General features: G+C 43.3%; 1 protein-coding gene across 2 annotated transcripts in view; it reads right to left on the bottom strand.

Annotated features, from left to right (window-relative positions):
- Positions 1 to 4,600, bottom strand: part of KLF7 (KLF transcription factor 7) — a 295,552-nt gene extending 290,952 nt beyond the window's left edge. Inside the window, exon 1 of one of the 2 annotated variants that reach the window (XM_047773340.1) lies at positions 4,494 to 4,600. The gene's annotated coding sequence lies outside the window, so the exon portion shown is untranslated. The remainder of the gene's footprint in view (positions 1 to 4,493) is intronic. The other variant, XM_047773341.1, reaches the window with a different exon arrangement.
- Positions 4,601 to 13,236: the final 8,636 nt, after the last annotated feature.

Below are 13,236 nucleotides of genomic sequence, written 5' to 3' on the forward strand. Positions count from 1 at the left end.
GGCCTACAGCAGAGCCACAGCAACACCAGATCCGAGCCACATCTGCGACCTACACCACAGCTCATGGCAACACAGGATCCTTAACCCACTAAATGAGGCCAGGGATCAAACCCAAGTCCTCATGGATGCTAGTCAGGTTTGTTAACCGCTGAGCCACGACAGGAACTCCAAAGTTCGTAATTTTAATCAACTTATGGGCTTTTGTATGGCACTGTGCTGTGTGCTTCTGAATGTTTTTATCAGGAGACTAGCAGGATAAGAAGGGAAGACTGGAGTTCCCGTCATGGCGCAGTGGTTAACGAATCCGACTAGGAACCATGAGGTTGTGGGTTCGGTCTCTGCCCTTGCTCAGTGGGTTAAGGATCCGGCGTTGCCGTCAGCTATGGTGTAGGATGCAGACGTGGCTCGGATCCCGCGTTGCTGTGGCTCTGGCGTAGGCCAGGGGCTACAGCTCCGATTCAACCCCTAGCCTGGGAACCTCCATATGCCGCGGGAGCGGCCCAAGAAATAGCAACAACAACAATAACAACAAAAAAAAAAGACAAAAAAAAAAGGGAAGACTAATTCAGTCGTGGGGGCATATAGGACAGATTTTGGAGTGAAATGTCTTAAGGTCAAGAGACTTCAGGATGATTTCAATAGTCCGAGGCTGAAGGAGGATGATGACAGTGAAACTAGTAAGGGAGAATGATTTAAAAGATATAAGGGAAGAGTAGAGGAAATTCAGGCTTATCAGTTACTATGAGGAGAAAATTCCAACATGTGAGGCTGGTGAAGGAGAGAATGATGGTACCTTAACAAGGCTGGAGAAGGAACAGGGATAGGAGGATGAGTTAGTTTTACACTCAGTAACTTTAAAGTTCCAGAAACATCCAAGTTGACAATGTCCATTAGGCAGCTGATAATGTGGTAACGACACTCAGAAGTTGACTAGAGAATCAGATTCGGACATTGCAGCGTGACAGGCATCAGCAAAATCTAATATCCTTCAAATCCTGGCCTATGTATCTACATGATTAGATGGCTCATCTCCAAAGCAGCCCTCAACGGGAAGGCTCCTTCAGCCCAGGTTCTTCTGGCTTTGACCTGATGGCTTTCTCGTTCCATAACCTGGAATAGGTAAAAATTAGGGAGAGAGGAGATACAATCCTCAAAGCAACCATGCCTCTTTAGTCAGCATTATTTTCCACCCCTGTTCACTAAAGGTATACCTTCCTCGGCAAGCCTACATCAGGGCACTTACACCATTCATCCACCATCGCCTCCGTCTGTATTCCAGTTTGAGAGGGAGTCATTAAGTTGGGTCAGTAAATGTTTATTGAGCATATAATATGGTTCATGAACTCTGTTCACATTGAAGAAATAAAGATGATTAAGGCCTACTCTCTGCCTTAAAGGAACTATGAGTCTGTTAGAAAGACATAAAATCAAGTAGGAAAGGACAGGAAAAGGATGAAGAGATTTACTCTGCTTATAGGATTTAGGGAAGGCTGATTTAAAAAGAGATGTGTTATGAACCCGACGATTATCCATGAGGACACCGGTTCTGATTCCTGGCCTCCCTTGGGGGGTTAAGGATCCGTCATCGCCGTGAGCTGTGGTGTAGGTTGCAGATGCAGCTCGAATCCCGAATTGCTGGGCTGTGGCATAGGCTGGTGGCTGCAGCTCCAATTTGACTCCCAGCTTGGGAACTTCCATATGCTGCAGGTGCAGCCCTAAAAAGCAAAAATAAATAAATAAATAAACTAATTAATTAAATAAAAATAAAAAGAGGTGTCTAGAAGGACACCTAGGAGACCAGTAGGTGGAGAAGGTAAGAAGCAGGGCTTCAGCAAGATTGTGTGGGAAGCACAGGGGCTATGAATGACATGGTCCGTTAAAGGAATTGAAAGAAATTAAGTTGGAGGTTGACTGCTACATAGGAAGTGAGGTAGCAAACAGCTGGAGGTGAAGCTTAAGAATAGGACTAAAGGAGTTTCTGTCCTGGCTCAGTGGTTAACAAATCCAACTAGGAACCATGAGGTTGTGGGTTCGATCCCTGGCCTCACTCAGTGAGTTGAGAATCCAGCGTTGCTGTGAGCTGTGGTGTAGGTCATAGATGTGGCTCGGATCCCGTGTTGCTGTGGCGTAGGCCGGCAGCTACAGGTCCGATTGGACCCCTGGCCTGGGAATCTCTGCAGGAGCAGCCCAAGAAATGGCAAAATACAAAAAGAAAAAAAAAAAAGACTAGGACTAGAAAATGGTCGATTTTGTTTGGTAAGATCTTTGAATTGCAGGGCATCAATCATGTACAGTTGAGGCTCATCATAAGTAAATCTCCCAATGGGGTATAAACTTGGAGCACTAAAAACTATTTCCAATCACTAAAAGTTTTTGAGAACTTTCTGACCACAAGCCACTGCCCCAGACTCAGCCCTTGGAATAGCAGGGAGGAGTCGTGGTGATTTTTTTTGTTCATCTAACCATCTTTTCCTCCAATCAAGGTCTTATTAGTCCTCGCTCTATCCATCCTAAATGTTTTAGATTCCTATCATATATTAGGATTAATTGTGAGTGTTAGAAACCTATCCAGACTATTTTTTTTTTTTTTTGCTATTTCTTGGGCCGCTCCCGCGGCATATGGAGGTTCCCAGGCTAGGGGTCTAATCGGAGCTGTAGCCACCGGCCTACGCCAGAGCCACAGCAACGCAGGATCCGAGCCGCGTCTGCAACCTACACCACAGCTCATGGCAATGCCGGATCGTTAACCCACTGAGCAAGGGCAGGGACCAAACCCGCAGCCTCATGGTTCCTAGTCGGATTCGTTAACCACTGCGCCATGACGGGAACTCCTATCCAGACTAATTTAAACCAAAAAGTTGAGTTTTTGGCCAACGGGAACAGGTGAGGTGTTCATTTAAACAGGGCAAATTCTCTAAGGAGGTTCCACAAAAGGTCAGAAATCCTAACATTAACAGTCACCTAGGCAACTGATTCCCTAGCCTTTCTCCACACAGGTCCTTGACTGGCCTTCCCCTGGTTCTGCAGAATGTACTAAGTTTCCTGAGCTGGGCTTCCCATAGCCATATCCATCATCAAACCCAGCATTCATTCTCTGATCTTCAACCTGTTTTCTCCACCCAACTCTGATCTTTAGGCCAGGTCTTTTAGCCCCTACTCTACCCTTCACTCACCTCCTCCAGCACAGAAGCACATCTTCCCGCCATGGATTCACTAACCCAAATGATACAACCTTTCATCCTAGGTTTAGGTTAGGACATCATGGAGAGGTCATTTAACTATTCTGCATTCATTTTTTTCATCAGCTCCATCACTCTCAAACCGTCTCAAGTTAACAAAGATTTATTGGAGTTCCCATCATGGCACGGTAGAAACTGAATCCAACCAGGAACCATGAGGCTGCGAGTTCGATCCCTGGCCTCGCTCAGTGGGTTAAGAATACGGCGTTGCCATGAGCTGTGGTGTAGGTGGCAGACACGGCTCGGATCTGGTGTTGCTGTGGCTCTGGTGTAGTCTGGCAGCTATAGCTCCGATTGGACCCCTAGCCTGGGAACGTCCATATGCCGTGGGTGCGGCCCTAAAAAGACAACAAATCCCACAAAGATTTGTTTACAACACACTGCAGGCAGTTCTCGCCTTGCATGATGTCACGCTAACTCAATCATGTGCATATTGAAGCCATGTCCTCTCTTCTGGGCAATTCCATGGTAACAATCTCTGGTATCAGTGAACCATGTAAAACAATGACACGCTTCTGACATGCACACATTTCAGTGATCGTGTTATTGTGTGAAGGGAGGACTGCCTTATTCTAATTAGATTAATGGACTAAGGGATAAAAGACTATCCCATAGAGTCAGGTATCCAATATTCTAAGAGTTCCCCATTCTGTTCCGCTCCCTCCTCAGTCTTACAGCCTTTTCAGCATTAGAAATTAGAGAGGTTGGTGGGTGGCAGCGTTGGGAAGTTTCTCAGGCTACCTTTCTTGTTCATTTATCCTGTCAATTTTCATTGTTACTCTTTTATTGTTATCAAGTTTATGGGAGAAAAAGACAGCATCATATTAAGGCATAATTAGGATAATAAACGGGAGCTGTGGTTTGTTTTTGGACTGATTCCAGTTGGGGTAGCACCCATAATCACCTCTAGCTGACTGCTTGATGATTATGACTTTGACAAAGTGGCATTATTTGCAGCTAATGGATGAGATGATGATTTATTACTAATTACTCTCTTTTTCTACAATTTTTATATTATGTTAAATGAAGGATTACAGTTGGGATAATAAATATTCACTAGAAAGAAATGTCTAGCAGCAGAGTTCATGAAACTAGACCCTGAATCGAAAAGCCATTTTAATTACTCAGGTCCAGTTGTTAGAGGAAACTAGACGGGAGAGCATATCATTAACCCTCCCTCCCACCTCTCCTGTGAGGGGCTCTTCAGGAGTCCTCACCCCACTACAGGTTCTTCAAATCACTCCGTCCACCTACCCTTAGTTTCATTCTTCATCTCTCCTGATAAGACGTTAGTGAAAGAGCTCAAGTTGTAACATAACATCTCCCCTGGGTCATTCTGGACTTCAAGAGTCTTCTGGAAAAAGAAGAAGACAGACTTGTGGTTGCCAAGGGGGAGGGGGAAGGAATGGCATGGACTGGGAGTTTGAGGTTAGTAGATGCAAACTATTACATTTAGAATGGATAAACAACAAGGTCCTACTGCATAGCACATAAAAAAGGAATAAAAAGTTTTATCCTTTTTTTTTTTTTGCCTTTTCTAGGGCCGCTCCTGTGGCATATGGAGGTTCCCAGGCTAGGGGTCCAATAGAAGCTGTAGCTGCTGGCCTACACCAGAGCCACAGCAACTCAGGATCCGAGCCAAGTCTGCAACCTCCACCACAGCTCACAGCAACGCCGGATCCTTAACCCACTGAGCAAGGCCGGGGATTTGAACCCACAACCTCATGGTTCCTAGTCGGATTTGTTAACCACTGCACCACCACGGGAACTCTGGAATAAAAAGTTTTAAAAAAATAAACATTTTTGAAAAGAAAAAGAAAACAAAAAGCATTCTAAATGTAAAGAACTAGCCCTAGGATTCGGATCCAGAAATGATAGTATCCAGAGAAAGAGTCAGAGGGACAGAGGGAACATAACTAAATGTATATGAGGGGTTCGAATGCTTATAAACTGTGGTGGGACCTCTGGGGCAAGATGGGGGTTACGTTAACCAGTTCAAGATGCCTCCTTTGGAAGAGGAACAGATGCAGAGCCGGGGGGTCCTAACTGGAGTGCAAGACTTGATGGCTGAGGCTGCACCACAGGAGAATGGGAAAGACACAGGCAGTGCTCATTAGTCCTGACCACAGGGTTAGAAACAAAATCAGAGATGGAGCAAAGCCGAGCAAGAGAACAGAATGAAAGCCCCTTGAGGACAAGAACCCCCTCCTTTACTTCTTTATAATCCTCACAAGGCCACCCTAGTACAGTACCCAGAGCATGGAAACCATTATGAAAATGTGTGCTAATTCCTGAAGGACTGACTAAAGCAACATTCTCCACATGCAGTTTAACTAATAACTAACTTATTTAAAGTGTGCAGACCACATTTGTAAAAGATGCTATAGTTTTATTATTGGGAAATGCAATAGCACCAACTTAAGCATTATTCTTTTATTTCCCTTTGACTAGAGGTTTTCATTGCAAGCTAAAATTTCATATCCTTTATAATTAGCACACACAGCAGTATCTGATTTTAATGTTGTACCTGTGATCAAATTTTTATGTTGAGTAAGTTGCTTTTGAAGTTGGTTTATATTCTTTTTCCTTGACTGAGTTTGTAGACCTCTTATTGTAAAATGTGGTTTCTTATAGCATTTTTTCAGTACCATATACTTTTGTTTGACTTCAGGTTCCAAATTTTAAACATGAATTACCTTACTGAGTAACATAATTAAACAAATTTAACAATACTTTGGATTTTATCATTACTGAGCTGTCCATAGAAAGGACCACCTAACCCCCCCCTCCAATCCTTAAGATCCACCAGACAAGGCTATACTCCAGCAGTAGATGCACCCACTGGACTCTCACCAATGCTACAGAGTCAATAGATCCAAAGAAGTAACATGTGACCTGGGTCCTGAAGGATGAGTAAGTGTTCTTGGGGTAGAGAAGAGAGGGTAGGATATCCTAAACCAAGAAAACTGCTTTTCAAGGAAGAAAGACTTGCAGGAGACTGAGTGTTTGGGCAATGATGGAAAGGCCATGATATCAAAAAGGTAGAGTGAATGAGGACAGAAAGGAAGAAACATTGGGTAGTAAGGCTGTTTAACAATAAATCATACCAAGCATTTGTACCAACAAATGTTAACCTAGAGGCAAGTGAAGGCTTGGGGGCTCTATTAGAGTTCTCCAGAGAAACAGAACCAATTTGATTATAAAGAGACTTATTATAAAAGGAAGCAACTCACACGATTACAGAAGCTAAAGCCCACCTGTCTGCCATCTGTAAGCCGGGGTCCCAGGAAAGTCAATGCTGTAATTCCTGTCCAAGTCCAAAGCCCTGAGAATTAGAGCTAATTGGGTGTAGATCTCAGTTCTAGGGCAAGAGAAGACCAAGGTCCCAGCTCAACAGTCAGGTAGAGACAGGGAACGTTTCCCTTCCCCCTCCTTTTTGTTCTCTGCAGGCCCTCAGTGGATAGGACGATGCTCACCCATGCTGGGGAGGGCATCTACTTTACTACCAATCCACCAATCAAGTGCCAGTGTCTTCCAGAGACACCCTCACAGACACACCTAGAATAATGTTTAACCAAACAGCTGGGTAACCCGTGGCCCAGTCATGTTGACACATAAAGTTAACCATCCCAGATACTTAAAGAAGAAAAGTAACATGATTATATCTCTGCTTCAGGAAAATGATTCTGACACAGTGTAAAGATACATACATTTGAAAGAGAAAGGGAGTTCCCATTGTGGCTCAGGGGGTTAGGACCTGGACATAGTGTCTGTGAGGATGCAGGTTCCATCCCTGGCCTTGCTCAGTGGGTTAAGGATCCTGCATTGCCACAAGCTGTGGCATAGGCTGCAGACGTGGCTGAGGTCCAGTGTGGCTGTGGCTGTGGCATGGGCCTCAGCTGAAGCTCCAGTTCAGCTCCTAGCTTGGGAACTTCCATATGCTGCAGGTGCGGACTGTAAAAAGAAGAGGAAAAGAAAGGGGCTATAAAGAACAGTTGGGAGAGATCTTACTGAGAAAGTCAGAGATGAAGTATCCAGGGAGGAGTGGATAGCCTCCAGGGATAGCTGAGAAGTAGAATCAGCTTTACTTATAACTTGTTAAATATGTGATCAAGAGCAAAAAAGGTGACTTCAACATTTCTTGGTTTGTTTTTTTTTATTATTTTTTTTTATTATTATTTTTTTTTTGGTCTTTTTAGGGCCATACCCATGGCATGTGGAGGCTCCCGGGCTAGAGGTCTAATCGGAGCTCTAGCCACCAGCCTATGCCACAGCCACAGAAACGCAGGATCCGAGCCATGTCTGCAACCTACACCACAGCTCATAGCAACGCCAGATCCTTAACCCACAGAGCAAGGCCAGGGATCGAACCCGCAACCTCATGGTTCCTAGTCAGATTGATTTCTGCTGCGCCACGACGGGAACTCCCAACTTCAACATTTCTAACCTGACCCTGGGAGTGCGTGTGAAAAATTTTGTGTAAAAGTGTTCCATATTTTTTGAACAATTGCCCTACCAGGCTTTGTCTTCTAAAGAACTTTGAGCTAATAAGTTGAGTAAAGAAATACTTATATACTATAAAGGAAGAAAAGCTAACATTCTTGGACACCTACTAAGTGCTGGCATTGGATTAATCAGTGATCAATCTCACGAAAGCATGGTGAGACAGACATTATTACTCTTTTTTTTTACAGGCTGAGGCACAGAAAAATTAATGTACACAAGGTCACACAATTGGCAAATGGCAAACCCAAAATATTCAAACTCAGGCTTTTGGCTTTGAAATAAATATGTTTTCTACCCTCTCATGCTGCCTCTCGTAAAGTACATCTTCATAAAACTCTATATTTGTGTAGGTAATTTCATCAAAGAGAATTCAAAAGGGCTTTGAATTTCCACTCTGTAAATAATAGAGAAGAGGAATTAAATAGTCGTTCTAAAATTCTGAGTACACACAAAACTTGAAAGTCTCAGTTTCCAATAGCAGCTTTGAAATTGGCTGGTGGAGCAGCCATTAAAATTGTTTTGTGTTGGTGCATTTGTATTCCTCAGTGATATTATTAGTAGCAATAAGAACTACTCACAACAAAGTATACCACCTATAATGCATATTCATATTTAGTCAGAAAAAGATTGCTTTAAAAATTCTAAGAGACGTAAGTACAGTTTTTTAAAACTTGTTAAAATGGATTTCTAGGAGTTCCCACTGTGGCTCAGTGGTAACGGAACCAGCTAGGACCCATGAGGATATGGGTTTGATCCCTGACCTCGCTCAGTGAGTCAAGCATCAGGTGTTGCCGTGGAGCTGCGGTATAGGTTGCAGACACAGCTCAGATCCCGGGTTGCTGTTGCTGTGACTGTGGTGTAGGCTGGCAGCTGTAGCTCCGATTCAACCCCTAACCTGGAAACTTCCATAAGCTGGGGGTGCAGACAAAAAGGAAAGAAAGAAAGAAAAGAAAGAAAAAGAAAGGAGGAAAGAAAGAAGGAAGGAAGGAAGGAAGGAAGGAAATGGATTTCTAGTAGGATCTAGATTTGTTGGTTGGATTAACATATTCTACCAGATTCTTCCCGGATTGCAGAATGAGGATTTAATGCAACAGAGATGATTGATTTTATTGGTTGAATTGGTTGTATCCTAGTGATTGAAAATGTGGAATGATGCCAGCCTTCCCATATCAACTCTTCTTTATGGATTTTGAAGCCCTCAGATCTAAAAGATTCTGTTCATGCATTCAATAAGTGACTTAAATGTGCCCTTCAGCTTTCATGTGCTGGAAATACATACAGCAGTGAGCAAGATAATCAGGTGTGGAGTTTCCACAGAGTAAGGGTGGGAAGTGGGGCCAAAGGAGGAAGAGTTGGGAGAAGAATGAACAATAACTAAGTAATCAAACATAGATCATTCCAGATAGCTGATTCATGCTTGGAGACAGCTAAACCTGGTGACTTGGTTGAGGACTATGTCGGTAGTTGGGCAGGGACTCCTGAGGAGGTGGCATTTGAACAGAGACTTGAGAGTTAAAGAGAACTACCCAGGAGCATGTGTGGGGGTAAAACTTTCCAGGCTTAAGGAAGAGGACACAAAAGTCCTAAGGTAAGGTTGAGCTTAAGATGAGAAGAGAAGGCCAATATGGCTAGAACACTGGGACAGTGTATGAGAGAGGCAGGAGAAGTGGGAGGGGAAATTTGGGGGGGGGGGGCTTTAAAGACTATGTGTGGCAGGGCAGCCAGCTGTCCCCCAAAAGATTCATGCTTCCCTTTCCAGAATGAAGAGTGGTGCCTGGGAAGTGTCACCCTGCCAGAGACCCAGCCCCAGAGCTTCTAGGGGCCATATGACCATGTGAACAGTGTGATGCAGCCACATTGGTGCCACCAGCTAAGAAGTGGTATGCCTTCTCCAGCCACACTCCCTTATCAACTCTGAGGCAGATAGCAAATAAAAGGACCACAATATAGAAATCTGAGTTCCTGAATCACACGTGGAAGGAAAACTGCTCCCAACCAGGATCACCTGCACTGACCTGTTACATGAGGCAGGTCATGTGTTAAGCCACTGATAGTATGAGTTCTATTTCTCACCACAGCTAGTATCATCTTAACTAATACACCATGATAAGGAACTTGGGTTTTATTCTAACTGCAAACACATGCCGCTGGGAAGTTTTAGAGAGGGCAGAAGTGACCTGTTTAAAGACCACTGTGGCTGCTTAATTTGGGCAAGAATTAATAGAATAGGTGGTAACAGCATAGGTGGAGGGGAAGGAATAAATCTGTGTCTCTCTCTGGAGTTGAGCCAAGTACTTTCTTCCTTTCTTTCGCCCTTCCTTCTTTTCTTTCTCTCTTTCTCTCTTTCTTTCTTTCTTTCTTTCTTTCTTTCTTTCTTTCTTTCTTTCTTTCTTTCTTTCTTTCTCTCTCTCTTTCTTTCTTTCTCCTTCTTTCTTTTCTTCCTTCCTTCCTTCCTTCCTCCCTCCCTCCCTCTCTCTTTCTTTCTTGTCTTTTTAGGGCCACACCTGCTGCATATGGTGGAGGGTCCCAGGCTATGTATGAGTCAAATTGATGCAGTAGCTGCCGGCATACACCACAGCCACAGCAACATGGGATCCAAACCACATCTGCCACCCACACCACACCTCATGGCAACAACAGATCCTTAAGCCACTGAGCAGGACCAGGGATCAAACCCTCATCCTCATGGATATGAGTCGTGTTTGTTACCTGATGAGCCACAGTGGGAACTCGGAGCCAAGCATTTTCTAACTGATTGGATGTCAAGTTGAGGGAAAGAAGAGTCATAGGAGATGCCTTTCTTGTGATCTGGTGTCACATCCTCTGGCAGGAAAGCATAAGGAGCATGTTTGCAGGAGACATGCTGAGGTTTATTTTGGCTGTGTCATTATACCTGTTGTCCAGATGAGAAAAGCAAATCTATATAGTAGTATTTAGAAGTTATACAAAATAAATAAATCAATTATTTATTTATAGTATATAGTCTAAAGGAAACTAACTTGTTTTACAACCAGCAATGGGAAAATGCTAGTAATAGATTATTTACTTAAAGCCACTGACCATTAAACTTTCCATTATTGAAAGTATAGCAAAATTAAGTAATAAAATTAAAGGCTATATGCAGAGTTCCCACCACGGCACAGTGAATTAAAAATCTGATTTCAGCGGGTCGCTGTGGAGGTACGGGTTCAATCCCCAGCCCAGTGCAGTGGGTTATGGATCTAGCATTGCCGAAGCTGCAGTTTGGATTCAGTCCCTGGCGTTGGAACTTCCATATGCTGCAGGTGCAGGCCATAAAAAGAAAAATAAGTAAAAAATAAAAACAAAAATAGTACAACTCAGTCCCATAAAAATGTTTTGTCCAAGGTCATGAAGCTAAGCAGTTTACCTGACTTGAAATCCACTGCTGTGAATCCATTTCTCAGCATTAAGACATCACGAAACCACATCAGAAACTACATTCTCTAAAGCCAAGAATCATAGACAATAAGTTTCACTCTACAGTAGGTTTTCTCAACCAAATAATATCTGAGTGAAAATTAATGACGGTTCAACTGAAAGAGGAATCAAAGAATATGAAGTTCAAATACCATTCAACAAATGTACACTCTAATCTTTATCTAATTCCTGTTTCTTTAATCATATGCATTGAATTTGGTAATAACAGTGTTATCTTAGCCTAAGATAGCAAGTACCTAAGCTTTCAAATTGCCTTGCTTCATCTATAAGAACCCTATTGAAGAATCTGGAATAAACACGAAAGAATGCACATTCATGCTTTATTTTTCATTAGAGGAACATAAAACCTTTAATGTCACAAACTGTTTTTTTGTATCACAACATAATGTTAATTGGAATTTCATCTGATGAACCGGAGCTGAGAACAAGGAGCTACACGCTTCCTATTCCAAAGTCTCTACCTACAGGACTGGCTTAGAAGTGGTCAAAACTACCTGGGAACTCTGGCCCATCCCTCATGGCCTTGTGGAAAACAAACAAACAAACAAAAAAGGAAATATATTCTTTTAGAGAAATTTATCAGGAGTGGATTTTCCAGTCCCTCTGCCATGGAGAAGGAAAATGGTGTGCTCTGCCTCCCCTCTCCCCATGCAAAACACCCAGCCAACAGAAAGGGGCTTCAACACCACCTCTTGCATTCTGACATACCAGCGCCTTAGCCTGAGACTGACTGATCATAGAGAATGGACTAGAAAGAATTTCTGAGAGAATGTCTGGACCATCCTCCAAGATAGCAGCTATCCCTGGAAAATAAACAAACTGGCACCAGAGTGAGCAAGCTGCCCTTCTCCCAGCCTCAACGGGATAAAGGCGCTCTGGATCACGTGATTAACCCAGAGGGCAGACAGGCTGGCCCCATCTTGAAAGGGCTCTGCGTGCCAGGCCCTGGGACCCCAGTGAAAGAAAGCTCAGTGGGGTATAGAGCCAGAGCAAAGACCTGAGAGGACATCAAGGAGGTCAGCTGGAGAATATATTCCCAGATCAGGACGAAATCCCACAAAACTGCTCTTGAGAGAAACCCAGCAATGAGGTATGTGCCACAGAAAGAACACTGGCACCGTTTAGACCAGGCTCTGCCGAGTTAGAAACCTTCACCAGCTTGCCAGCCCAGCTCTGAGGAGTGTGGAAGCAGCAGGCTTCTGAGTGGAGACGTGGAGTGAAAGAGCAAAGTGGAGAAGGAGAGGGATCCAGGACATGCCTCACAGCCCAGCTACCACACTGAGGACTCTGTCTTCTTCGGAGCCTTGGAGGCGGGGTGTGGGAGAGACACAATTGTGTTGGGGGAAGGAGCCACAATGAGATGAGAGATTGCAGTTGCTCTATACTTGAAAGGGAGCCCATTTATTAACACTTTGAAATTGACTGAAAAACTATGAGATCTGTCCAAGTTGTCATCAAGGAGTCAGAGAAGAGAAAACTGACCAAGGATAATTAAGGGAAGTCGAGAAAGAAAAATAAATACTGTTTCTTGGTTAAACCCTACCAAGTTAAGCACATTTAAGAAACCAGTAAGAGTTGTAACAACAAAAACCCACAAACAAGATGCTAAGATAAACAGAAGGAATATACCCAATCACAGTCTATACACCTAAGATTCCTTTCCAGTTAAATCCAGTTTCAATATATTTGCAAGCAGGTGAAATTAGCTTATAAGAGGAGTGCGAATGGCTTTTAAACAAATTAAATATTAATTATAAAAATAAATTTGAGGGATGTCTTTAAGGGAAAGAAAACCAATGCAAATGAAGCTTGGGAAGCATATTTACCAGCCATCTTCAGGGTGCTAAGTGGTACTTAGAAGCATAAGAAGAATTAGAAGATATGGTGCCTATTCTTGGAACCAGCTGGATGAAGTAAATCCATGGTTAAAAGGAAAAAAAAAAAAAGAAAAGAGAACAACAGAGAAAAGAAAGTGTACACCAGTGCAAGAATAAGAATAAGAGGATATACTTCTGTACAGAAATACACACAC

The sequence above is a fragment of the Phacochoerus africanus genome, chromosome 3, assembly GCF_016906955.1.
Source record: "Phacochoerus africanus isolate WHEZ1 chromosome 3, ROS_Pafr_v1, whole genome shotgun sequence".
Classification (NCBI taxonomy): Eukaryota; Metazoa; Chordata; class Mammalia; order Artiodactyla; family Suidae; genus Phacochoerus; species Phacochoerus africanus.